At 42.1% G+C, this 27,565-nt stretch overlaps 1 long non-coding RNA gene across 1 annotated transcript; it reads left to right on the forward strand.

The window, feature by feature from the left end:
* The first annotated feature begins 1,979 nt into the window (after positions 1 to 1,979).
* On the forward strand, positions 1,980 to 27,438 carry LOC135542652 (uncharacterized). Its single transcript, XR_010456117.1, has 2 exons — positions 1,980 to 2,819; positions 24,509 to 27,438. It is a non-coding gene; the product is annotated as an uncharacterized LOC135542652 (long non-coding RNA).
* Positions 27,439 to 27,565: the final 127 nt, after the last annotated feature.

A 27,565-nucleotide genomic window follows, 5' to 3' on the forward strand; every position in this document is an offset into this window, starting at 1 on the left:
TGGGGTCGATCAATGTGATACAATCCTTTCCCAAAGCGTCTGGTCTATATCTTAACATTAATAAATGTGAACTCATAGCTGTCAAAGATTGTGTGACACCTTCAAATGATGGTATTCCAGTAAAAGAAGAACTTACATATTTAAGCATAACCATTACAAAGGATCAAAAGTCTAGAGGCTTACTAAATATTAACCCTCTTATTAAAAAAACCTCGAAGCTAAATCAATGGCTACAGAGGGACTTATCTTTAAAATGTAGAGTCCTAATAACCAAGGCTGAAGGTATCTCTAGACTAACATATGGTGCTCTCTCTTTATATCTTGACCGTAAAATAAGCAAGGAGATAGACCAGATGCTTTTCAACTTTCTTTGGAGAAACCGTACCCATTACATTATGAAAACTGTTGTAATGAACACTTATGAGAATGGTGGACTGAATTTTCTGGACTTTACTACTTTAAATAATACTTTTAAGATCAATTGGATAAAACAATTCCTAAGAAGACTCACTTCTATCTGGAATTTTATTCCTCATCATGTCTTCTCTACTTTTGGTGGCCTTAACTTCATGTTGTTTTGCAATTATAATATTGACAATGTTCCAGTGAAACTTTCTGCTTTTCATCGGCAGGTTTTCTTGTCATGGTCCTTAATTTATAAACACAATTTTTCTCCACACAGATATTATATATGTAATAATCGGGATATATTGTATAAAAATACCTCTCTGTTTTTAGAATATTGGTTCCGAAATAATATCCTATTGGTGAGCCAACTGGTAAATGCAGAGGGTCTTTTACTCAGTTAAATAATTCTTATCAAGTTACAAGGTCCCCGTAACACCTAAAGATTTTGCAATGGTTTTAGATGCCATTCCCTCAGGTGTTGCTATGTTATTCAGGAACATGTCAAGACCTGACCCTCAGAACCTACCTTCTGTTGACCCTGTTGACTCATCAGTAGGAAAGATTTGTTTCTCTTTTGGTCCATTCAACAACAGAATGATACGAACACCTGTTTCAGCAGGATGTTGTATCTATCTATACCTTATGTCATGCCTTATTGGAATGGATTTATTGATAATATCTGTTGGAAAAAAGTTTGGATGTTGCCACACACATACCTACTTGTTAACAAAATTAAGGAAGTTTCCTTTAAAATGATTCATAAATATTATCCTGCCAACCACTATATGAAGAAGTTTAAGGAGAACATCAACAAAAAATTGCTCCTTTTGTAATGACCACCTAGAAACATCTTTTTTGGCATTGTATTCATGTAAGAAAACTGTGGCAAGACATCAGTAGGTTTGTAATTGAACACATTTATGAAGATTTTACACTATTGTGGAGAGATGTACTGTTTGGATTCTTTACATACAATAGAAATAAGCGGAATCATTTTTATGTAATTAATTTCATTATTCTTTTGGCCAAATTTCATATACACAAATGTAAATTTACAAACAGAAAACCACATTTTCGTACTCTAAAAAAATAAATTCAACTGTATTTTAAGATGGTTAAATGCTCTACTAACAAAAAAGCTGTTAGAATTGTAAGTATATGCATGTCCCTTAAGGTCCTTGTGTAATTGTAATGTGATATTGTACCCCCTAGCTCGATTGTCTATTGTTTGTAATCTATGTATGCTTGTGTTCCCTCATGTGCTTTATGTATTGATTTGATATTAATACATTTTTTTAAAAAGGGTCGTTCTCCCCAGTTGTCTTTTCTTTTAACTTTTTGGGGTTGCCACTAGTTACCACAGCCACAAAGTCAAAAGTGTCGAGTAAAAAAATCAGATCTCATTTTTAAAAACGGTTAAGGTTAGGTTTAAAATCAGATTTTAAAAATAGAAATGTTTTAAATAGGCAGGGTTTAGACATTCTACTTTGTGGCTGTGGTAACTAGTGATGACCCACTTATTGACCCTTTAGACTTTCCATACTCGGCATTGAGAAGTAAAGTGAAACGTCTGCCTGCATTTTACGACATTTCGCCGTGCATGTGATTTGCATATCGGATCATGTAAAATGCCAACTCTAAAGTGCCAATGATTGCAGAAAATAGTTAGCTAGAGTCGTTATCAATCGGTAGTTTATGTTGCTGTGTTTGTCTTGTTCTTTCTAAACCTGACCACAATGCGTCTGGTGTGGAGAGAGGAATAGCATACCGTAGAAAGTAGAATAGATATGCAGTAGCAACAACAAGCCTTGGCTCGTGTGAGATGATGGGATTTTTATTTCTTTGAATCAAATCTAACCAAAAGCTTCAATTGCTACCTGCAGAAGCAGACAAAAATGTTGTTTATTGAATAGCACACCAGACTTCTTTGGTTTGCAGCCTCTGGTTTTACCCACACCCTTTCTGTTCGGATATATAACACATCAGAGAAAATGGCGGAACTCGAGAAGGAAGGACTGAACCAAACAATGCAGGAGAACCAAGATGAAGATGAGCCCCATTATACCGATGACGCTAAGACAAGCAAGATGCAAGACGACGCAAGTTTCGAGGAAAAGCTCATTGAAGAGGTCAGAAGGTACAACAATTTGTACAACACCTCATTGAAAGACTATAAAGACTTCACAATAACCAACAACAGCTGGAAGGAGATAGCCCAAACTCTGGGAGTAGAAGAACAGATTTGCAGGACGAAATGGAAGAAATTGAGAGACCGATATGTCAGACTGAGGAGGAAGATTAAGGGGAAGAGTGGGGATGCAGCATCAGGAATACAAACACAAATACTCACCACGCTGTCCTGGCTGTCTGGCTTCATTAAACACAAGGAGACGAAGTCAGACTATCCACAGGTAAAGATACTACTTCTACTGTCAATTAACCTTCTCTAACCCAGATCACTACCCAGTGGGCAAAACCTGGTTTTGACAAACTGACGTGACTGTTTGAATGTGTTTTTTTTTTTGTTACACCTTTTTACTGACCAGGGTATGACGTATTTTACTGACCACCATATGACCAGTTGGTCATAATTCTGGCCACTATATTATGTACTAGTCATAGTTAAGACCATCAACCTGGTAATGACCACTTGACTACAGTTTATTACATACTGTAAAAAGTATTTCAGTGGAGTAAGTTGGATAGTGAAAGTTGGATTGTTCATTATATTTCTATTTGTTTCCATAGGCACCAATGAAAGTTTAATTCTGCAACATTCTTACATTTAAAACAGATCAATAAATGGAAAAATATATATATTTTTTTGCATATCTGCATACAGTAATTGTTTCATAATTCTGCTACAGACCAATATCTATCCTACTCTGCCTTCCAAGGTCTTCGAAAGCCAAGTTAACAAACAAATTACCAACCATTTCGAATCCCACCGTACCTTCTCCGATATGTAATCTGGTTCCAGAGCTGGTCATGGGTGCACCTCAGCCACGCTCAAGGTCCTAAACGATATCATAATCGCCATCGATAAGAGACATTACTGTGCAGCCGTATTCATTGACCTGGCCAAGGCTTGGTTTCTCAAATGATTGCCTCGCCTGGTTCACCAACTACTTCTCTGATAGAGTTCAGTGTGTCAAATCGGAGGGCCTGTTGTCCGGACCTCTGGCAGTCTCTATGGGGGTGCCACAGGGTTCAATTCTCGGGCCGACTCGCTTTTCTGTATTCATCAATGATGTCCCTCTCGCTGCTGGTGAGTCTCTGATTCACCTCTACGCAGACTAGAGGTCGACCGATTAATCGGAATGGCCGATTTAATTAGGGCCGATTTCAAGTTTTCATAACAATCGGAAATATGTAGTTTTGGACGCCGAATTTTCTGATAAAAAAAATACGTTTATTTTTATTTTTTTACACCTGTTTATGACTTCAAGCCTATCAGCCTAATGGCTGGTGTAACCGATGTGAAATGGCTAGCTAGTTAGCGGGGTGTGCGCTAATAGCGTTTCAAACGTCACTCACTCTGAGACTTGGAGTAGTTATTCCCCTTGCTCTGCAAGGGCTGCGGCTTTTGTGGAGCGATGGGTAATGCTGCTTCGAGTGTGTGGCTGTTGTCGATGTGTTCCTGGTTCGAGCCCAGGTAGGGGCAAGGAGGGGGACGGAAGCTATACTGTTACACTGGCAATACTAAAGTGCCTATAAGAACATCCAATAGTCAAAGGTATATGGAATACAAATGGTATAGAGAGAAATAGTCCTATAAATGCTATATTAACTACAACCTAAAACCTCTTACCTTGGAATATTGAAGTCTCATGTTAAAAGGAACCACCAGCTTTCATATGTTCTCATGTTCTGAGCAAGGAACTCAAACATTAGCTTTTTTACATGGCACATATTGCACTTTTCTTCTCCAACACTTTGTTTTTGCATTATTTAAACCAAATTGAACATGTTTCATTATTTATTTGAGGCTAAATTGATTTTTATTGATGTATTTATTATATTAAGTTAAAATAAGTGTTCATTCAGTGTTGTAATTGTCATTATTACAAATACATTTTTTAAAATCGGCCGATTAATCGGTATCGGCTTTTTTGGTCCTCCAATAATCGGTATCGGCGTTGAAAAATCATAGTCGGTCGACCTCTAACACAGACGACACCATTCTGTATACTTCTGGCCCTGCTTTGGACACTGTTAACAAACTTCCAGACGAGCTTCAATGCCATACAACTCTCCTTCTGTGACCTCCAACGGCTCTTAAATGCAAGTAAAACTAAAAGCATGCTCTTCAACCGATCACTGCCCGCACCTGCCCGCCCATCCAGCATCACTACTCTGGACGGTTCTGACTTAGAATATGAAGATAACTACAAATACCTAGGTGTCTAGTTCAAAGTTAAACTCTCCTTCCCGAATTATATTAAACATCTCCAATCCAAAATTAAATATAGAATCTGCTTCCTATTCCACAACATTCGACCTATTCGACTTTGGTGATGTCGTTTATAAAATAGCCTCCAACACTCAACATACTACGCACCGCTGCGACCTGTACGCTCTCGTTGGCTGGCCATCGCTTCATACCCATCGCCAAACCCACTGGCTCCAGGTCATCTACAAGTCTTTGCTAGGTAAAGCCCCGCCTTATCTCAGCTCACTGGTCACCATAACAGCACCCACCCGTAGCACGCGCTCCAGCAGGTATACAGTGGGGCAAAAAAAGTATTTAGTCAGCCACCAATTGTGCAAGTTCTCCCACTTAAAAAGATGAGGCCTGTAATTTTCATCATAGGTACACTTCTACTATGACAGACAAAATGAGAAAAAAAATCCATAAAATCACATTGTATGATTTTTAATGAATTTATTTGCTAATTATGGTGGAAAATAAGTCAAAGGTATATGAAATACAAATGGTATAGAGAGAAATAGTCCTATAAATGCTATATTAACTACAACCTAAAACCTCTTACCTTGGAATATTGAAGTCTCATTTTAAAAGGAACCACCAGCTTTCATATGTTCTCATGTTCTGAGCAAGTAATGATTAATAAGAGTGGTGTTAAGGGGTAGGATCCTCAAGGACCTCTGAGCACAGAAGGCGATCTGGAGCGTAGTGACCTTGAAAAGTGGTGTGATGTCTCAGATCTGCAGTGAAGAAAATCAGCGCATTACAACTTTATCATTTTGAGATTTTAAAATAACTAGAAAAGTACCTTCCTGAATAAACTTTGTAGACTCGGCTGGATAAAACTATGTCCATGGTACTAAACTCAGCAAAAAAAGAAACGTCCTCTCACTGTCAACTGTGCTTATTTTCAGCAAATTTAACATGTGTAAAATTAGAGGTTGACCAATTTTTATAATTTTTCAACGCCGATACGATACCAAATTTATTGGCGGACCAAAAAAAATGCCAATACCAATTAATCGGCCGATTTTGTGTGTGTGTATATACAGTGGGGAGAACAAGTATTTGATACACTGCCGATTTTGCAGGTTTTCCTACTTACAAAGCATGTAGAGGTCTGTAATTGTTATCATAGGTACACTTCAACTGTAGAAAATCACATTGTATGATTTTTAATTAATTTGCATTTTATTGCATGACATAAGTATTTGATCACCTTCCAACCAGTAAGAGTTCCGACTCTCACAGACCTGTTAGTTTTTCTTTAAGAAGCCCTCCTGTTCTCCACTCATTACCTGTATAAAATACACCTGTCCGCACACTCAATCAAACAGACTCCAATCTCTCCACAATGGCCAAGACCAGAGAGCTGTGTAAGGACATCAGGGATAAAATTGTAGACCTGCACAAGGCTGGGATGGGCTACAGGACAATAGGCAAGCAGCTTGGTGAGAAGGCAACAACTTTTGGCGCAATTATTAGAAAATCGAAGAATTTCAAGATGACGGTCGGTCTGGGGTCTGGGGCTCCATGCAAGATCTCACCGAGTGGGGCATCAATGATCAATTTCGTCAAGGATCTCATCAGTTTGAAACATTTTTAAGAAAGAGGATATCAAAATTAGACAGTAGTTGGATAATAAATGTTTAACTCACCTCTAAAGGGTAAAGTTGTGCTTAAGCCTCCTCCTAAACACACCGCTCCATAATCCTGAGGACCTTGTCCCGGACAGAGGTTCCCCCGATTGAGGACAGCTTGGCAGTCTTAATTAGTTTTGCATTTACCTTTCTTTTTTATGTGTAAAGGGTCACAAACAAGTCACAAGGTCAGAGTCCCCCAAAAAAACATCCTTTACGTGCAATGACTTGTTCAACAAAATCTTTGTCTATTTATTGAGGCTACCTGACAGCCCTTTTCATTATTTTGTCAACAACACATTTTGATTATGTAATTGTCAAAAATAACATCACATGGACCATGTACCAGTCTTAAGGGACATGAAATCAGCATGGCAGGTTGACGTGCTCAATGTACATTTATTTACAGGTGAAAGCGCCATATCATACAAAATATACAAGTAGATTTATCAAATATACATGGGCAATTTCCCAAAAGAAATAGCCTCAGGCAGGTTAAGATTGATACAATCTGAACGGACACAGGTAGCGAGCACGACTGCACAGCCTCCCCTTGAGAAACCAAATAGAATCTTTCTAACAAGCTCAGAGATGCATACAGTGCATTCGGAAAGTATTCAGACCCCTTTCTCCATTTTCTTACATCACAGCCTTATTCTAAAATGGATTAAATCGTTTTTTCCCCTCATCAATCTACACACACTACCCCATAATGACAAAGCAAAAACGGTTCATTTTTATTAACCGATATGACATTTACATAAATATGCAGACTCTTTACTCAGTACTTTGTTGCGCCTTTGGGAGTGATTACAGCCTCGAGTCTTCTTGGGTATGACGCTACAAGCTTGGTATACTTGCATTTGGGGAGATTCTCCCATTCTTCTTTGCAGATCCTCTCAAGCTCTGTCCGGTTGGATGGGGAGCGTCGCTGCACAGCTATTTTCAGGTCTCTCCAGAGATGTCCGATCCTGCTGGGCCACTCGAAACCACCCCGCGTTCTCTTGGCTGTGTGCTTAGGGTCATTGTCCTGTTGGAAGGTGAACCTTCGCCCCCAGTCTAAGGTCCTGAGCACTCTGGAGCAGGTTTTCATCAAGGATCTCTCTGTACTTTGCTCCTTTCATCTTTCCCTCGATCCTAAATAGTCTCCCATTCCCTGCCCCAGAAACACATCCCCACAGCATGAGACTGCCACCACCATGCTTCACCGTAGGAATGATGTCAGGTTTCCTCCAGATGTGACTCTTGTCATTCAGCCCAAAGAGTTCAATCTTGGTTTCATCAGACCAGAGAATCTTGTTTTTCATGGTCTGAAAGTCCTTTGGGGTCCATGTGCCTTTTTACTGAGGGGTGGCTTCCATCTGGCCACTCTACCATAAAGGCCTGATTAGTGGAGTGCTGCAGAGTTGCTTGTCCATCTGGAAGGTTCTCTCATCTCCACAGAGAAACTCTGAAGCTCCGTCAGAGTGACAATCGGGTTCTTGGCCACCTCCCTGACCAAGGTCCTTCTACCCCACGATTGCCCAGCCAGCTCTAGGAAGAGTCTTGGTGGTTCTGAACTTCTTCCATTTAAGAATGATTGAGGCCACTGTGTTCTTGGGGACCTTCAAACCTGCATACATTTTTTGGGTACCCTTCTCCCCATCTGTGCCTCAACAAAATCCTGTCTCGGAGCTCAACGTGCAATTCCTTCAACCTCCTGGTTTGGTTTTTGCCCTGACATGCACTGTCAACTGCGGGACCTTATATAGACAGGTGTGTGTCTTTCCAAATCATGTCCAATCAATTGAATTTACCCCAGGTGGTATCCAAGTTGTAGAAACACCTTAAGGGGGATCATTGGAAACAGGATGCACCTGAGCTCAATTTTGAGTCTCATAGCAAAGGGTCTGAATACTGTTTTATTTTATAAATTTGCAAACATTTCTAAAAATCTGTTTTTCGCTTTGTCATTATGGGCTATTGTGTGTAGATTGAATAAGGCTGTAATGTGGAAAATGTCTAAGGGTCTGAATACTTTCTGAATGCACTGTATATGCACTTCCCAGCAAACATGACCCCATTCGGTGGGCACGGGCTAGCCCACACAAAGCCCACCCGACACAGGCTAGCCCACACTAATCCCACAATAGCCTGACGTGGGCCGAGTCGGGCTTGGTGCGGGCCGGCCCACTCCACTGCCAAAAGGGGCTGGCCCACACCAAACCCAACATGGGCTAAAGGCGTCTGCATGCTTCCTGGACGATACAGATTGGTGGAGTCTGTATTATTTTGTGATGTTTTTGTTAGTTTTGGACTTCAGTGATGTTTTTTTCGTCTGGGCCACATGTTTTTCTAGAGGCAAGCTGAAGTTCGGAGCCGACGTCTACGCCCTTTTGTCTGGGATTGATCAACTGTAGGGATTCATAAATAAAGTCTTTGTCATTCAACGAGAGACGACTTGTTTTCATTAGCATTTTTTAATTGAAAAATACTGCACCAAACATCTTAAATGTAAAATTGCGCGACGAAGGTCTCTTTGGCAAAAATGTCCAAATTAATGACAGATTCTTTTGAGTTATCTTCGATTAATTTGGACTATTTTGAGGTCTCTCAAAATGGACAAACAGTACTATTGCTGCTTTTTTTCTTGTTTTTCAAGCAAAGGTCTTTTATGGGAGTAACTGGTTCAGTTCGACTAGTCGATTCCGGCTAGGTGCCAGTCGAACTGAAGCATGCTGACGCCTTGGCCCACACCATGCCCAGCTAGAGGCAGGGGCTCATTCTAATATTTGGGGGTATGGTTTGCACAACTGTTACTGAGGGTCTTCCAGTTTAAATATTATGTTGTGTGATACCCAATTTCTGGGGATCTTGTACACTGAAAATTATGAAGTTTTTAAAAATACTTCAATAAGTGCATGTGACACATCTGAAACCTAACAGTTTCTCACTTAAAAATATATGTAAGATGGTAACAACATGGTTGTCTTTCTGATGCAATGTATCATGTTCCCTAAATACCTATAAGGCTTTTATGCATTTAATTCAATTGTAATAAATACATTCCTATAAAGAAAAACCCCTGAATGAGTAGGTGTGTCCAAACTTTCTACTGGTACTGTGTGTGTGTGTGTATATTTTTTTAACTAAACAGGTGGGGTTCACAACGGGTGGGGCTCTGCCAAAAACAGAATTTAAGAACGAGAAGCATGGAAATAGTGCACGTAGAACATAGCTACCTCTTCTTAGACTTGCTTTGAATGAGTGACAGAAATGTGAGTTATAGACCTATGTGAATTTGGTTGGGTCGACCAAAAAGTTACGTATTGCAGCTTTAACAAAAAATGTAAATGCAAGCTTCATAAGTAAATAATCAATTTCAAGCACTTTTGACATACCATGCTAGTAGGCCTAACTGTTGCATGATGCCACATTGCTGGTGAGCTTGCAAAGTAAACGGTTAATATTCTTGATCACCGAACCATTTTTGAAGCTGCATATTTATTTGTTATGGCAATCCTCTCTCTCTACAAATTTACGTTTGCACTGCACCCAATCCAATAGCTGTACAGCAAGTCAGCAATCTGTTCGCGAGCTCACCGGACCTGTGCTGGGTTTGCTGGTCCAATCAGAGGACAGAGTGTGTTTCAATAGCCAATCTGTTGCACATTTTGTTGCTAGGGTAATCCACAGAGACTCTGCCACAAAATTTGTTACAAAACCTGGCCAGATAATTTCAATACAAAGTCCTAGGTCTTGAGGCGCCAAGTCAAGTCTGGAGTGATTTTATATCAAGTCGAGTCTCCAGTCATGTCACTAGAGTCCACAACTCTGGCTAGTACAAACCTAGCTCTTACCAAGCTGGTTAGAAGGAATCGTTAGACATTTAAGGTCAGAGTATCAAATAGAGGGGTGGTTCTGTTCTCTCCTCTTGCTGGGATGTGGCTGAAAAGGTCACTGGTAACCGAGTGGGTAGCCATGCACTGTTGGAGAGGCCATGCATCAGGTCATCGACATGTTTCAGGAATTGTAAAGACTGAGACGAATCATGATGAACTATTACCTAAGGTATTCACTAAGTTAGACAGCTTAGCATGTACATGGATTATGTTGCCCCTCAGCAATCTGGCAGTCAGGCAGACCGAGAGTGAGAGCAGAACATATCTACATTTCTTAGTCAGCAGGCTTGATAAATTCTCTTCTCCTTCCCATTGTTCTTTCTTCCATTCTTCTATCCAAGCTAGCAGACTCCTGCAAAAACAGAGAATCAAGAATTGCTAAGGGCATTTGAGGTAACATAAGAATGAGTGTTGAGGGGGAGCAGGGAAAGGCTTATTGTATTGTCAAATACAAGATACACAAGGATCCCTGATGAATCAAGAAACACTTAACATCCATATTGGGGGGTACACATTTCAAGAACTAGGCGAGCTCACAATGTCACACACAATCTCTCACTCACTCACTCACACAGCTAGCATGACACAATGATGATAATATTTTCTGTAAGTTATTGTGATCATCTCTAGACCAGACCTGATTGCACTTAACCAGCACAAAAACATCCTGCGGCATTCTGCATTAGCATCGAACAGCCCCCGTGATATGCAACTTTTCAGGGAAGTTAGAAACCAATATACACAATATACAAGGCTAGCTTCTCCAAGGCTAGCTTCTTTTCTATGGCTGGCCATGCTTTCCACCTGGCTACCCCTACCCCGGTCAACAGCACTGCACCCCCCCACAGCAACTCGCCCAAGCCTTCCCCATTTCTCCTTCTCCCAAATCCAGTCAGCTGATGTTCTGAAAGTGCTGCAAAATCTGGATCGGTACAAATCAGCCATTCTGACAATCTGGACCCTCTCTTTCTAAAATTATCTGCCGAAATTGTTGCAACCCCTATTACTAGCCTGTTCAACCTCTCTTTCGTGTCGTCTTGAGATTCCCAAAGATTGGAAAGCAGCTGCGGTCATCCCCCTCTTCAAAGGGGGGGACACTCTTGACTCAAACTGCTACAGACCTATATCTATCCTACCCTGCCTTTCTAATGTCTTTGAAAGCCAAGTCAACAAACAGATTACCGACCATTTCGATTCCCACCGCACCTTCTCCGCTATGCAATCTGGTTTCAGAGCTGGTCATGGGTGCACCTCAGCCACGTTCAAGGTCCTAAACGATATCTTAACCGCCATCGATAAGAAATAATACTGTGCAGCCGTATTCATTGACCTGGCCAAGGCTTTCGACAATCACCACATCCTCATCGGCAGACTCCTATAGCCTTGGTTTCTCAAACGATTGCCTCGCCTGGTTCACCAACTACTTCTCTGATAGAGTTCAGTGTGTCAAATCGGAGGGCCTGTTGTCCAGGCCTTCTGGCAGTCTCTATGGGGGTCCCACAGGGTTCAATTCTTGGGCCGACTCTCTTCTCTGTATTCATCAATGATGTCGCTCTTGCTGCTGGTGAGTCTCTGATCCACCTCTACAAAGACTATACTATTCTGTATAGTTCTGGCACTTCTTTGGACACTGTGTTAACAACCCTCCAGACGAGCTTCAATGCCATACAACTCTCCTTCCGTGGCCTCCAACTGCTATTAAATACAAGTAAAACTAAATGCATGCTCTTCAACCGATCGCTGCCTGCACCTGCCCGCCCGTCCAGCATCACTACTCTGGATGGTTCTGACAACTACAAATACCTAGGTGCCTGGTTAGACTGTAAACTCTCCTTCCAGACTCACATCAAACATCTCCAATCCAAAGTTAAATCTAGAATTGGCTTCCTATTTTGCAACAAAGCATCCTTCACTCATGCTGCCAAACATACCATCGTACCGATCCTCGACTTCGGCGATGTCATTTACAAAATAGCCTCCTATACCCTACTCAATAAATTGGATGCAGTCTATCACAGTGCCATCCGATTTGTCACCAAAGCCCCATATACTACCCACCACTGCGACCTGTACTCTCTCGTTGGCTGGCCCTCGCTTCATACTTGTCGCCAAACCCACTGGCTCCAGGTCATCTACACGATCCTGCTAGGTAAAGTCCCCCCTTATCTCAGCTCACTGGTCACCATAGCATCACCCACCTGTAGCACGCGCTCCAGCAGGTATATCTCTCTGGTCAACCCCAAAGCCAATTCTTACTTTTGCCGCCTCTCCTTCCAGTTCTCTGCTCCCAATGACTGGAACGAACTACAAAAATCTCTGAAACTGGAAACACTTATCTCCCTCACTAGCTTTAAACACCAGCTGTCAGAGCAGCTCACAGATTACTGCACTTGTACATAGTCCATCTATAATTTAGCCCAAACAACTACCTCTTCCCCTACTGTATTTATTTATTCATTTTGCTCCTTTGCACCCCATTATTTTTATTTCTACTTTGCACATTCTTCTACTGCAAATCTACCATTCCAGTGTTTTACATGCTATATTGTATTTACTTCGCCACCATGGCCTTTTTTTTGCCTTTACCGCCCTTATCTCCCCTCATTTGCTCATATTGTATATCGACTTATTTTTCTACTGTATTATTGACTGTATGTTTGTTTTACTCCATGTGCAACTCTGTGTTGTATGTGTCGAACTGCTTTGCTTTATCTTGGCCAAGTCGCAATTGTAAATGAGCACTTGTTCTCAACTTGCCTACCTGGTTAAATAAAGGTTAAATAAAAAAGCAACAAAATAAATCTCTCTCACACAGAAAACTCACATGCATACACACAGCTAGCATGACAACTTTGACAATGTTTTCTAAAGTTATTGTGATTCTCTCACACACACACACACACAGAGAACATACACATTTACTGGCATTAACTAAACAGGTGTCAATGTTATCAAGCTACAACCAATGGCAACAACAGGTAAAAATGTCATTAGCCAGTTAATTTAGCCAACTCTAGCTAGCCAATATTTTCTTGATGTTCTTCTCCCCAACAAACTGCCACTTTACTTACAAAAGTAAAACAAGAATGCGGGAGAGCACGGGCTACCACTTATTAGCAGTCAAGTCTTTTGGAAGATGTTTGTGTGTAAATTTCAAAAACTGTTGTTTTCTAGCTCTGTGTAGCCTACCAGGCGCTCTGTCCCAACAGCCATATGGAACACTTGAACAATGCAGGCTACCTGCGTACAGTGATTCCAATCCAAGTTTTAGCTGGTACTGATATGCCTATCTCCTTACTTGTCTACTAAAATAAAATTACTGCATGTGTTATTTGCTTAAAAGCTTTACAGGAAAATATAAAAGTCATATTTTTCAGGGTAAAATTCAGGTGCAATTGATTTATTAATTGAAATCAATGCGCTAAAAATAGGGTTTTGTAAATCCTGGTGGATTGAAGTAGGATATTGAAATAAAAAACCTAGGCCTATTAATCGGGCCGGATTTGTTGAAGTGGACTCTCACCGAGTACCATTAGACAGAGCACTGAGTAATATGATTCTGCCGGACTCGGGAAGAGTCTGAGTCCATGCAGAGTCCCCTGAGTCTCAAACAAAATATGCCTGAGCCCAGAGTGTTGACTGGGTACAGAATGCCATGAGACCCTAATCCGCTTTGGTGCGCTTTGCCAACTGCTAAGCTGAATCATGAAACCCTGCTGAAAAAGAACATTACTCCAATTTTTATAATTGTAATGGTTCTAGTGTCTTATATCCAATGGGTGCATGGCCCAGAAACACTATGCACTTGCTTATATATACTGAACAAAAATATAAACGCAACATGCACCAATTTCAAATATTTTACTGAGTTAGTCAGTCAATTGAAATAAATGAATTGGGCCCTAATCTATGGTTTTGGCATGACTGGTAATACAGATATGCATCTGTTAGTCACAGATACCAGGGGAAAAACGTAGGGGCGTGGATCAGATGACCAGTCAGTTTCTGGGGTGACCACCATTTGCCCAGCAACTCCAATCCCACTCGTCTCCAATTCCACAACCCAACCCTCAGCTTCCTTCATCCCATCCCATCTATCGCTACAGTGGGGCAAAAAAGTATTTAGTCAACCACAATTGGTGGCTGACTAAATACTCCCCCCCCACTGTATATCTTTCAACTATGCTGTGATGTTTAACACACAATTTCAATCTATAGAATAGAATCCACAGATTGCGAGTTGAAGATAAATACTTTTATTAAGAATGTTTAGTAATTGACTGACCCGGTCTCTCCAAATCCCCCAACAGTACTATGTCTAGGGTCAATTTTAGATCAATGTTATATGCATTTTCAGACATTCCTGAGACCAGAAACGGGCTACCTGGGGGCAACACCAAAATAAATGGTCTATTGATTCTGTATCCTCACAACAAAATCTGCAGAGCTTTGATGATTGTATGCCTAAATATTCAACATTTTGTTGGTGACGTGTTCTACTGTAAATGATAATTTTAGCTGAAAAGCACAAAGTCTTGAATCTTGCATCATTTTATATACCAACTCATACACCCTGTACCATGGAATTGGTACATCTAAAATCTCTTCCCAACTATTTTGTAATCTGTATGGCACAGTTGTCAACATCCTGGTCCTCAAATAAAACTGGTATACTTTCCTATTGATGCTATTTTTATTCCTCTGCCAGTTTTGATCCTTTATATTGGGCAGACAGACAAGTCCCTACCTCCTTCCATTTACATTACATTACATTTAAGTCATTTAGCAGACGCTCTTATCCAGAGCGACTTACAAATTGGTGAATTCACCTTCTGACATCCAGTGGAACAGCCACTTTACAATAGTGCATCTAAATCGTTAAGGGGGGGGTGAGAAGGATTACTTATCCTATCCTAGGTATTCCTTGAAGAGGTGGGGTTTCAGGTGTCTCCGGAAGGTGGTGATTGACTCCGCTGTCCTGGCGTCGTGAGGGAGTTTGTTCCACCATTGGGGGCCAGAGCAGCGAACAGTTTTGACTGGGCTGAGCGGGAACTGTACTTCCTCAATGGTAGGGAGGCGAGCAGGCCAGAGGTGGATGAACGCAGTGCCCTTGTTTGGGTGTAGGGCCTGATCAGAGCCTGGAGGTACTGCGGTGCCGTTCCCCTCACAGCTCCGTAGGCAAGCACCATGGTCTTGTAGCGGATGCGAGCTTCAACTGGAAGCCAGTGGAGAGAGCGGAGGAGCGGGGTGACGTGAGAGAACTTGGGAAGGTTGAACACCAGACGGGCTGCGGCGTTCTGGATGAGTTGAAGGGGTTTAATGGCACAGGCAGGGAGCCCAGCCAACAGCGAGTTGCAGTAATCCAGACGGGAGATGACAAGTGCCTGGATTAGGACCTGCGCCGCTTCCTGTGTGAGGCAGGGTCGTACTCTGTGGATGTTGTAGAGCATGAACCTACAGGAACGGGCCACCGCCATGATGTTGGTTGAGAACGACAGGGTGTTGTCCAGGATCACGCCAAGGTTCTTAGCGCTCTGGGAGGAGGACACAATGGAGTTGTCAACCGTGATGGCGAGATCATGGAACGGGCAGTCCTTCCCCGGGAGGAAGAGCAGCTCCGTCTTGCCGAGGTTCAGCTTGAGGTGGTGATCCGTCATCCACACTGATATGTCTGCCAGACATGCAGAGATGCGATTCGCCACCTGGTCATCAGAAGGGGGAAAGGAGAAGATTAATTGTGTGTCGTCTGCATAGCAATGATAGGAGAGACCATGTGAGGTTATGACAGAGCCAAGTGACTTGGTGTATAGCGAGAATAGGAGAGGGCCTAGAACAGAGCCCTGGGGGACACCAGTGGTGAGAGCGCGTGGCGAGGAGACAGATTCTCGCCACGCCACCTGGTAGGAGCGACCTGTCAGGTAGGACGCAATCCAAGCGTGGGCCGCGCCGGAGATGCCCAACTCGGAGAGGGTGGAGAGGAGGATCTGATGGTTCACAGTATCGAAGGCAGCCGATAGGTCTAGAAGGATGAGAGCAGAGGAGAGAGAGTTAGCTTTAGCAGTGCGGAGCGCCTCCGTGATACAGAGAAGAGCAGTCTCAGTTGAATGACTAGTCTTGAAACCTGACTGATTTGGATCAAGAAGGTCATTCTGAGAGAGATAGCGGGAGAGCTGGCCAAGGACGGCACGTTCAAGAGTTTTGGAGAGAAAAGAAAGAAGGGATACTGGTCTGTAGTTGTTGACATCGGAGGGATCGAGTGTAGGTTTTTTCAGAAGGGGTGCAACTCTCGCTCTCTTGAAGACGGAAGGGACGTAGCCAGCGGTCAGGGATGAGTTGATGAGCGAGGTGAGGTAAGGGAGAAGGTCTCCGGAAATGGTCTGGAGAAGAGAGGAGGGGATAGGGTCAAGCGGGCAGGTTGTTGGGCGGCCGGCCGTCACAAGAAGCGAGATTTCATCTGGAGAGAGAGGGGAGAAAGAGGTCAGAGCACAGGGTAGGGCAGTGTGAGCAGAACCAGCGGTGTCGTTTGACTTAGCAAACGAGGATCGGATGTCGTCGACCTTCTTTTCAAAATGGTTGACGAAGTCATCTGCAGAGGGGGGGGAGGGGGAGGAGGATTCAGGAGGGAGGAGAAGGTGGCAAAGAGCTTCCTAGGGTTAGAGGCAGATGCTTGGAATTTAGAGTGGTAGAAAGTGGTTTTAGCAGCAGAGACAGAGGAGGAAAATGTAGAGAGGAGGGAGTGAAAGGATGCCAGGTCCGCAGGGAGGCGAGTTTTCCTCCATTTCCGCTCGGCTGCCCGGAGCTCTGTTCTGTGAGCTCGCAATGAGTCATCGAGCCACGGAGCGGGAGGGGAGGACCGAGCCGGCCTGGAGGATAGGGGACATAGAGAGTCAAAGGATGCAGAAAGGGAAGAGAGGAGGGTTGAGGAGGCAGAATCAGGAGATAGGTTGGAGAAGGTATGAGCAGAGGGAAGAGATGATAGGATGGAAGAGGAGAGAGTAGCGGGGGAGAGAGAGCGAAGGTTGGGACGGCGCGATACCATCCGAGTAGGGGCAGTGTGGGAAGTGTTGGATGAGAGCGAGAGGGAAAAGGATACAAGGTAGTGGTCGGAGACTTGGAGGGGAGTTGCAATGAGGTTAGTGGAAGAACAGCATCTAGTAAAGATGAGGTCGAGCGTATTGCCTGCCTTGTGAGTAGGGGGGAAGGTGAGAGGGTGAGGTCAAAAGAGGAGAGGAGTGGAAAGAAGGAGGCAGAGAGGAATGAGTCAAAGGTAGACGTGGGGAGGTTAAAGTCGCCCAGGACTGTGAGAGGTGAGCCGTCCTCAGGAAAGGAGCTTATCAAGGCATCAAGCTCATTGATGAACTCTCCGAGGGAACCTGGAGGGCGATAAATGATAAGGATGTTAAGCTTGAAAGGGCTGGTAACTGTGACAGCATGGAATTCAAAGGAGGCGATAGACAGATGGGTAAGGGGAGAGAGAGAGAATGACCACTTGGGAGAGATGAGGATCCCGGTGCCACCACCCCGCTGACCAGAAGCTCTCGGGGTGTGCGAGAACACGTGGGCGGACGAAGAGAGAGCAGTAGGAGTAGCAGTGTTATCTGTGGTGATCCATGTTTCCGTCAGTGCCAAGAAGTCGAGGGACTGGAGGGAGGCATAGGCTGAGATGAACTCTGCCTTGTTGGACGCAGATCGGCAGTTCCAGAGGCTACCGGAGACCTGGAACTCCACGTGGGTCGTGCGCGCTGGGACCACCAGATTAGGGTGGCCGCGGCCACGCGGTGTGGAGCGTTTGTATGGTCTGTGCAGAGAGGAGAGTACAGGGATAGATAGACACATAGTTGACAGGCTACAGAAGAGGCTACGCTAATGCAAAGGAGATTGGAATGACAAGTGGACTACACGTCTCAATGTTCAGAAAGTTAAGCTTACGTAGCAAGAATCTTATTGACTAAAATGATTGAGATGATACAGTACTGCTGGAGTAGGCTAGCTGGTAGTGGCTGCGATGTTGACACTACACTAATCAAGTCGTTCCGTCGAGTGTAATAGTTTCTACAGTGCTGCTATTCGGGGGCTAGCTGGCTAGCTAGCAGGTTGATTGCGTTACGTTACCTTAAAAGAACGACAATAGCTGGCTAGCTAACCTAGAAAATCGCTCTAGGCTACACAATTGTCTTAGATACAAAGACGGTTATGTAGCTGGCTAGCTACGATCAAACAAATCAAACCGTTGTACTGTAATAGTTTCTACAGTGCTGCTATTCGGGGGCTAGCTGGCTAGCTACGTTAAAAGAACGACAATAGCTGGCCAGCTAACCTAGAAAATCACTCTAGACTACACAATTGTCTTAGATACAAAGACGGCTATGTAGCTGGCTAGCTACGATCAAACAAATCAAACCGTTGTACTGTAATGAAGTGAAATGAAAATGTGATACTACCTGTGGAGCGACGCGGAATGTTGACCGGGTAGTTGAAGTTCAATTCGGTAGAGGTTGGCTAGCTGTTGGCTAGCTAGCTAGCAGCATCTCCTACGTTAAGGACGACAAATAGGTGGCTAGCTAACCTCGGTAAATTAAGATAATCACTCTAAGTCTACACACTCTAAACTACACAATTATCTTGGATACGAAGACAGCGAAGACAACTATGTAGCTAGCTGACACTACGCTAATCGAGTCGTTCAGTTGAGTGTAATAGTTTCTACAGTGCTGGTGGACAGTGGATGTTAGCTAGCTGCTTAGCTAGCTGCTGGGCAGATACGTTAGGACGACGAAGTACGATAATTATGCAATTATCTTTGATACAAAGACGGCTATGTAGCTAGCTAAGAAGAAATTGCTAAGATTAGACAAATCAAACCGTTGTACTATAATGAAATGTAATGAAAAGTTATACTACCTGCGGACCGAAGTGTAGATGCGACCGCTCGCTCCAACCCGGAACCGCAGCCAGTGCCTACTCCATTTTTGGGTAATGCTGTCATCAGTTGGTTGTACTCTTGGATTGAGCAGACCTTCCTGTACAGTTCTGATAACTCCATGAATGACCTAACTCTACCATTCCAATTTACAATATCATTTAAGAACTAAATACATTTTTCAAACATCTATCCCATAAATATAGGTATTTTAATAACCAGCACATTTGAGTTCAGCCATAATATTTCTTATCTTTAGAGTGGAATGAAATTAAAATTGTAGCCAGCTATGCAATGCTTGTTTGAAAAAGAAGACATGGCAATCTGCAAAAAGGCAATTTTTAAACAATGGATATGCTTTTCTTAGTAATCTTCTTGAACTATTTATGGTTTAAGTAAAACTTTTGATTAAGTGAAGCTTTTAGAGAGCGTTTTAGTGCTTTTACAGTTTAAGTCGGAAGTTTACATACACCTTAGCCAAATGCATTTTTTCCTGACATTTAATCCTGTAAGTAAGAATTCTCTGTCTTAGGTCAGTTAGGGTCACCACTTTTATTTTAAGAATGTGAAATGTCAGAATAATAGAGAATTATTTATTTAAGCTTTTATTTCTGTCATCACATTCACAGTGGGTCAGAAGTTCACATACACTCAATTAGTATTTGGTAGCATTGCCTTTAAATTGTTTAACTTGGGTCAAACATTTTGGGTAGTCTTCCACAAGCTTCCCACAATAAGTTGGGTTAATTGTGGCCCATTCCTCCTGGCAGAGCTGGTGTAACTCAGTCAGGATGGTAGGCCTCCTTGCTCGCACATGCTTTTTCAGTGCTGCCCACAAATTTTCTATGGGATTGAGGTCAGGGCTTTGAGATGGCCACACCAATACCTTGACTTTGTTGTCCTTTTTTTGCCACAACTTTGGAAGTATGCTTGGGGTCACTGTCCATTTGGAAGACCCATTTGCGACCAAGCTTTAACTTCCTGACTGATGTCTTGATGTCGCTTCAATATATCCACATAATTATCCTCCCTCATGATGCCATCTATTTTGTGAAGTGCAAAAGTACCTCCTGCAGCAAAACACGCCAACAACATGCCACCCTCCTGCTTCACAGTTGGGATGGTGTTCTTCAGCTTGCAAGCCCCCCCCCCCCCAACCATACCGATGGTCATTAAGGCCAAACAGTTCTATTTTTGTTTCATCAGACCAGAGAACATTTCTCCAAAAAGTACCATCTTTGTCCCCATGTGCAGTTGCAAACCTTAGTCTGGCTTTTTTATGGCGGTTTTGGAGCAGTGTCTTCTTCCTTGCTGAGCAGCCTTTCAGGTTATGTCGATATAGGACTTGTTTTACTGTGGATATAGATAGTTTTGTACCAGTTTCCTCCAGCATCTTCACAAGGTCCTTTGCTGTTGTTCTGGGATTGATTTGCACTTTTCACAGCAAAGTACGTTCATCTCTAGGAAACAGAACGTATCTCCTTCCTGAGCGGTATGACTGCTGCATGGTCCCGTGGTGATTATACTTCTGTACTATTGTTTGTACAGATGCACATGGTACCTTCAGGTGTTTGGAAATTGCTCCCAAGGATGAACCAGACTTGTGGAGGTCTACAATTTTTTTCTGAGGTCATGGGTGGTTTCTTTTGATTTTCCCATGATGTCAAGCAAAGAGACACTGAGTTTGAAGGTAGGCCTTGAAATGCATCCACATCAAATGATGAAGAAGCTTCTAAAGCCATGACATCATTTTCTATAATTTTCCAAGCTGTTTAAAGGCACAGTCAACTTAGTGTATGCAAACTTCTGACCCACTGGAATTGTGATACTGTGAAATAACTTGTTTGTAAACAATTGTTGGAAAAATTACTTGTCATGCACAAAGTAGATGTCCTAACCGACTTGCAAAAAATATAGTTTTAACTTCTTACCGGCAGGTGGAACGGTAGCGTCCCACTTGGCCAACATCCTGTGAAATTACAGAGCGCGATATTCAAATTATAGAAATATTTAACATTCATGAAAATACAAGTGTCATACATCAAAATAAAGCTTAACTTCTTGTTAATCCAGCTGCTGTGTCAAATTTCAAAAAAGGCTTTACGGCGAAAGCACACCATGCGATTGTCTGAGGACAGCGCCACGCATACAAAAGCATGAAAAACATATTTCAACCAGGCAAGTGCGCCACGAAAGTCAGAAATAGCGATATAATAAATGCCTTACATTTGAAGATCTTCTTCTGTTGGCACTCCAAAGCTAAATCACAAATGGTCCTTTTGTTCGATAATGTCCTTCTTTATATACCCAAAAACTCAGTTTAGCTGGTGCGCTTCAGTCAATAATCCACCGGTTTCCCTCCTTCCCTCCTTCAAAATGCATACAAAATGAATCCCAAACGTTACCAATAAACTTCTCCTTAACAAGTCAAACAACGTTTATAATCAAACCTCGGGTTCCCTACGTAAATAAACGATAAAAGTTAAGACGGAGAATCGTTATTGTGTTTACCGGAGATAAACATCAAAGAACGCGCTCTCATCCACGCACATAAACACTACAGCCAAAATGGGAGCCACTTAGAAAAATGAGCTAGAATTTGTAGTTTTTCTAAAGACTGTTGACATCTAGTGGAAGCCCTAGGAACTGCAATATGGGAGGATTTCGCCTCATAATAAACATGACAGCCATTAGAAACAGTGGTAGGCTGACATTTTTTTGGGGGGTGGGGGTGGTTTGTCCTCGGGGTTTTGCCTGCCATATCAGTTCTGTTATACTCAGACATTATTTGAACAGTTTTAGAAACTTTAGTGTTTTCTATCCAATACTACCATGCATATCCTAGCTTCTGGGCCTGAGTAACAGGCAGTTTACTCTGGGCACGTTTGTCATCCAAACTTCAAAATACTGCCCCCTACCCCAGAAAGGTTAACAAGAAATTTGTGGAGTGGTTGAAAAACAAGTTTTAATGACTCCAACCTAAGTGTATGTAAATTTCCGACTTCAACTGTGTATGTGTAATAATCTCAACCCACCCAATTCATATCCATTATTTTGTCTGGTTTAGCATCCCAGATAAAGCAAAATATATATGATTTGAAAAACGTATCATCGGCAGTTGGCAGCGCCATAAGTGAGTAAACTGAGATATGACTAAGGAGTTAATCCGGGCAATTTTTCCATAAATAGCCATTGTTGCAGGATCTTGTTTATTTTTACAAGTTTAGTGTTGAAATTCATTGTGGAGAGCTTATTTATATATTTTGTGATGTGAGTACGAAGTATGTCTACTTCACCATCAGCCCATTTTATTGGTAAACTGCAGGGTAGTGTAAAAGTTGTATTATATTTAAAGATCCAATACGTAATATTGTACACTTATCATAATTAGGATTTAGTCCAGAAAAGCTATCTAGATCTTCAATGAGACATTGCAGGGATCTAACTTGCGAACTTAATATAAAGCTTGAGTTTTTGGAATACATGGAAACCTTTCGTTTTTAAGCCTTGGATTTCTAATCCTCTAATGTTGTTATTGGATCTGATTTTAATAGCTAGCATTTTGATGGCCATAACGAATAGATATGGTGACAGCGGACACCCTTCTTTAACTCCCCTTGACAATTCAAAACTCTGAGAAGTAGCTGCTATTTACTATTTTACACCTGGGGTTGCTATACGTTACTTTTACCCATTTTATAAGAGAATTACCGAAATTGAAAAAATTCAGGAATTTGTAAATAAATCCAGTCTTACTTTGTCAAATACAGTGTAGACATAGTTAATGTTGTAAATGACTACTGTAGCTGGAAACTGCAGATTTCTTAAATGGAATATCGACATTGGCGTACAGAGGCCCATTATCAGCAACCATCCCTCCTGTGTTCCAATGGCATGTTTTGTTAGCTAATCCAAGTTTAGAATTTTAAAAGGCTAATTGATCATTAGAAAATCCTTTTGCAATAATGTTAGCACAGCTGAAAACTGTTGTTCTGATTGAAAGAAGCAATAAAACTGGCCTTCTTTAGACTAGTTCAGTATCTGGAGCATCAGCATTTCTGGGTTCGATTACAGGCTCAAAATGACTAGAAACAAAACTTTCTTCTGAAACTCGTCAGTCTATTCTTGTTCTGAGAAATGAAGGTTATTCCATGCGAGAAATTTCCAAGGAACTGAAGATCTCATACACCGCTGTGTACTACTCCCTTCGCAGAACAGCGCAAACTGGCTCTAACCAGAATAGAAAAAGGAGTGGGAGGCCACGGTGCACAACTGAGCAAGAGGACAAGTACATTAGTGTCTAGTTTGAGACAGATGCCTCAGAAGTCCTCAACTGGCAGTTCCTCCATAGCATAAAGCTGTTGATACTTGTAGATTTCCTTCAGGATCTCCTTTAGTATCCAGGTTGGCTCTGAACTGCAACCATTTGTTTCCCAATGTTTTTAATGATGTGCCTTTCCCACGAAGACTGTGCTTTCGCTGTTTTGTTTGTAATTAACAGGCTGCTCTGCGAACTCTCGTGTCATCAAAGGTTTTGGTTTTCTATAGTATATAATGTTGGCTAGCTACAATTTCCTATTTTCCTTCCCCTTTTGTTGTCACTCCTGTTGGTCCCCCAAGTGGGGGTTCATGCTGTCTGATTGGGTTAAAGTCAAGTTGTTGGCCACTGACAAGTATTGCGATTCTACGAGTAGAAACAATAGGTTTGTCGCTACCGGGTTGGCACGCAGCAGGTACTGCTTTTGTTCTTGCAAGAGAAGGCCTCCCTCAGTGATAAATATATATGGCAGTGAGATTCTGTGTGTTTCATGCTTTAGACAACTGGTCAGTAGATCAATCAAGATTTCAACCCAAATAGGAAGTATTTTTTATGATGTCGAAAAGATGTCATAAAAAATACGTCCTGACCAGATTTCAACCAGAAAAAAATGTTATTTTATCATGTCATATGCCCACTGGGTAGGCTATGCTATGGGGATCTCTACACCTAATGAAAAACAATACATTATCATCTTGATACTGCTAGGTATTTCAAATGATTAGAACTAGCTACTACTGTAAAAATATATAGACCCAAGTTATTTGTTTAGCTAATTATTGAATGCTCTCTATTCTAATTTTGACTTTAACTGTATCGAAAAGTAGACTATTATCTATTACAAAATGAATGTTTTAGAGAACAGAGACGATAGGCCTATTAGTAATTATGCACTTTTAAATGTATTTCCAGGCAGAGGAGATGGACACCTCAGAAGACCTGCAAGATGACAACCTGATCGAACGGGAACACTTCCACAGTTCTAATAATGAACAGCAAGATGGACATTTGGCAGTTAGGAGGAATGTAATATTAGAACGAACAAAATTCAACCAAAGACAACAAGAAGCAGGAGAGACAGCTGATGATTTTATCACTGCACTTCATTGTTTGTCAGAACATTGCGGTTATGGAGCTCTGCTCAGTGAGATGATAAGAGACCGACTAGTCGCAGGCTTACTTGACAGAAGACTGTCCAAGCAATTACAAATGGACCCAGAACTCACACTGGATAAAGCTGTCACATGTATTCGTCAAACTGAAATTGTGGAAAAGCAACAGTACCTGCCGGAGAATAACTTCAAAGCTGCCAGCAGAAGAGAGAATGAAGGCTGTGTGCTTTCATATAGAGAGCATCAATGCCCAGCCAATGTCCAGTGCCAATCAGAGAAGAAGAATCAAAACTCAGAAAGGCTACAACAACCCCAAACAACACACGAGAAGGAAGAGGAGCCCCTAGATACTGATGACACTGATGGCTTCAGTCCTGGAGGAGAAAAGCCTCACTACTGCGCCTACTGCAGTAGGAGCTTTCAAAAAGTGAGGGATCTTATAAGACACAGACGAACACATACTGGAGAGAAGCCTCACCACTGCCCTGATTGTGACAGAAGGTTTGCTCGATTAGATAAGCTTAAATTACACCAGCAAACACATACTGGAGAGAAGCCTCACCACTGCCCTGATTGCGGCAGAAGTTTTGCTCGATTAGATAAGCTAAAGATCCACAAAGAAATACACATAGGAGTGAAGTCTCACCACTGCCCTGATTGCAACAGAGGTTTTGCTCGTTTAGATAAGCTTAAGTCACACCAAAAAAAACATGCAAAAGACAAACATATTTGTCACTCTTCTGACTGTGTGAAAAGTTTTGTCCTATTGGAGAAGCTTGAAAAACACCAGCTGGAGAATACCTTCAAAGCTACCAGCAGTGCATCCAATGTAGACTGGGTGCTCACACAGCAGAGAACATTCAGCAAAGTTAGAGAGAGTAAAAGGCAGCAGAGTAAAGTACGAGCTAGAGCTCCAGGAAAGAGAACACCAACACATAGCAAAACAGTAGAGGAGAAGGAAGAGGAGCCCCTAGATACTGATGATTCTGATGATTGGATCGAGGGTTTCAGTCCTGGAGGAGAGAAGCCACACTACTGCTTTGACTGCGGTAAGAACTTTAGAAAAGTGAGGGATCTTATAAGACACCAGCGAACACATACGGGAGAGAAACCTCACCACTGCCCTGTTTGTGACAGAACTTTCGCTAGATTAGATAAACTTAAATTACACCAAGAAATACATACAGGAGTGAAGCCTCACCACTGCCCTCATTGTGAGAGAAGCTTTGCTCGATTAGATAATCTTAAATTACACCAAAAAATACATATTAAAGAGGAACATAATGTCACACCGAACCATCAAACTGAAATGAATGTAGACTGTGTGCACACACAGCAGAGAACAGCCATCAGAGGCAGGCAAAAGAGTAAAATGCGAGCTAGTGCACCAGGGAAAAGAATGGTCCAGTCACAGCCAGGCAAAGACTCCCCTTACAAAAGTTCAGTTCGAAAGAATCAACACTCAGAAAAATTACAACAACCCCAAACAACGCAGGAGAATGAAGAGGATCCTGAAGGTACTTCTAATAACTGGACCGAGAGTTTCAGTACTGTAGAGAAGCCATACATCTGCTCCGACTGCGGTAAGAGCTTCAGACTAGAGAATCGTCTTATAAGACATCAGCGAACACATACAGGAGAGAAGCCTTACGACTGCCCCGACTGTGACAAAAGTTTTGCGCGATTAGATCATGTTAAGTCACACCAAAAAACACACATGAAGGAGGAACGTAATTTCCGCTGCTCTGACTGTGTGAAAAGCTTTGTCCGGTTGGAACAGCTTGAAAAACATCAGCTAACACACAAGAAAAGTTATAGCTGTTCAAAGTGTGAGGAAAGGTTTTCAGACCTGGTTGACTGGAAAGCACACTTTTTAGTACACAGAGAGATCCTCCACTGTCCTGACTGTAACAAGCAGTTCTTGTACAAGGGACTTTTTGAAAGACACAGGAGAACACATTTGAGAAAAAGAGAGAAATTTCTCTGCACAATATGTGGGAAGGAGATTCACAACTTTAAAATACACATGCGAGTACACACTGGAGAGAAACCATATCACTGCACTGAGTGTGGGAAGAGTTTTGCATATACAAAATCGTACAAAACACATATATTAACACATACCTCTGGAGAAAGAGCAACCTATCCTTGTTTGGAATGTGGAAAGACATTTACTCGCATAGATGGCATGGTGAGACACGTGAGGAGGGTTCATACTGGAGAGAGAAATCATCAGTGCGGAGACTGTGGAAAAAGATTCTTTCGAAAAGAGTCACTGAAGAGACACAGTCTAGTTCACACTGGAGAGAAACCATACCAATGCTCTGTCTGTGGGCAACGCTTCTCCCAAGATGGCGACAGAAAACGGCACGAGAAGAGGCACTACTCTGGTGTCTCAGATTTCCTCGATCTATAATGCAGAAGTGGTGTTTGGCATTGCAGGAACCTACCCAATGTGATTTCTAACCAGTTGTTCTTTTGCCTCCAGGTGGCCTGGAATTGCCACTTCAGACTGTAGAAAAGACACAGACAGACTGTTGCTGATACACAACAAGTCTGAGTATTACTGTTTTCATAGCAGTATTTTTTATTTTTTATTATTTTAAATGTGTTTTAATATTTTGTTTCAAAATGGCATAGTATACTATCAATAGCGGTCATTGTTAAATGATGGGCCTTCCCCATAAGTGGTTTGCAGTCAGCTATATTGTATTAAAGATGCACAAAGCAGATATCGCTCCACAATTTTCCTGGTTGCTAAAATTCGAATAGATCGCCTAATTTCAGTTTGTGACATAACTAAGGATAGCGTACAATGGTACCATCTATACTGGTTGTGAAATATATTTTCCAGAAC

The sequence above is a fragment of the Oncorhynchus masou genome, chromosome 6, assembly GCF_036934945.1.
Source record: "Oncorhynchus masou masou isolate Uvic2021 chromosome 6, UVic_Omas_1.1, whole genome shotgun sequence".
Taxonomy (NCBI): domain Eukaryota; kingdom Metazoa; phylum Chordata; class Actinopteri; order Salmoniformes; family Salmonidae; genus Oncorhynchus; species Oncorhynchus masou.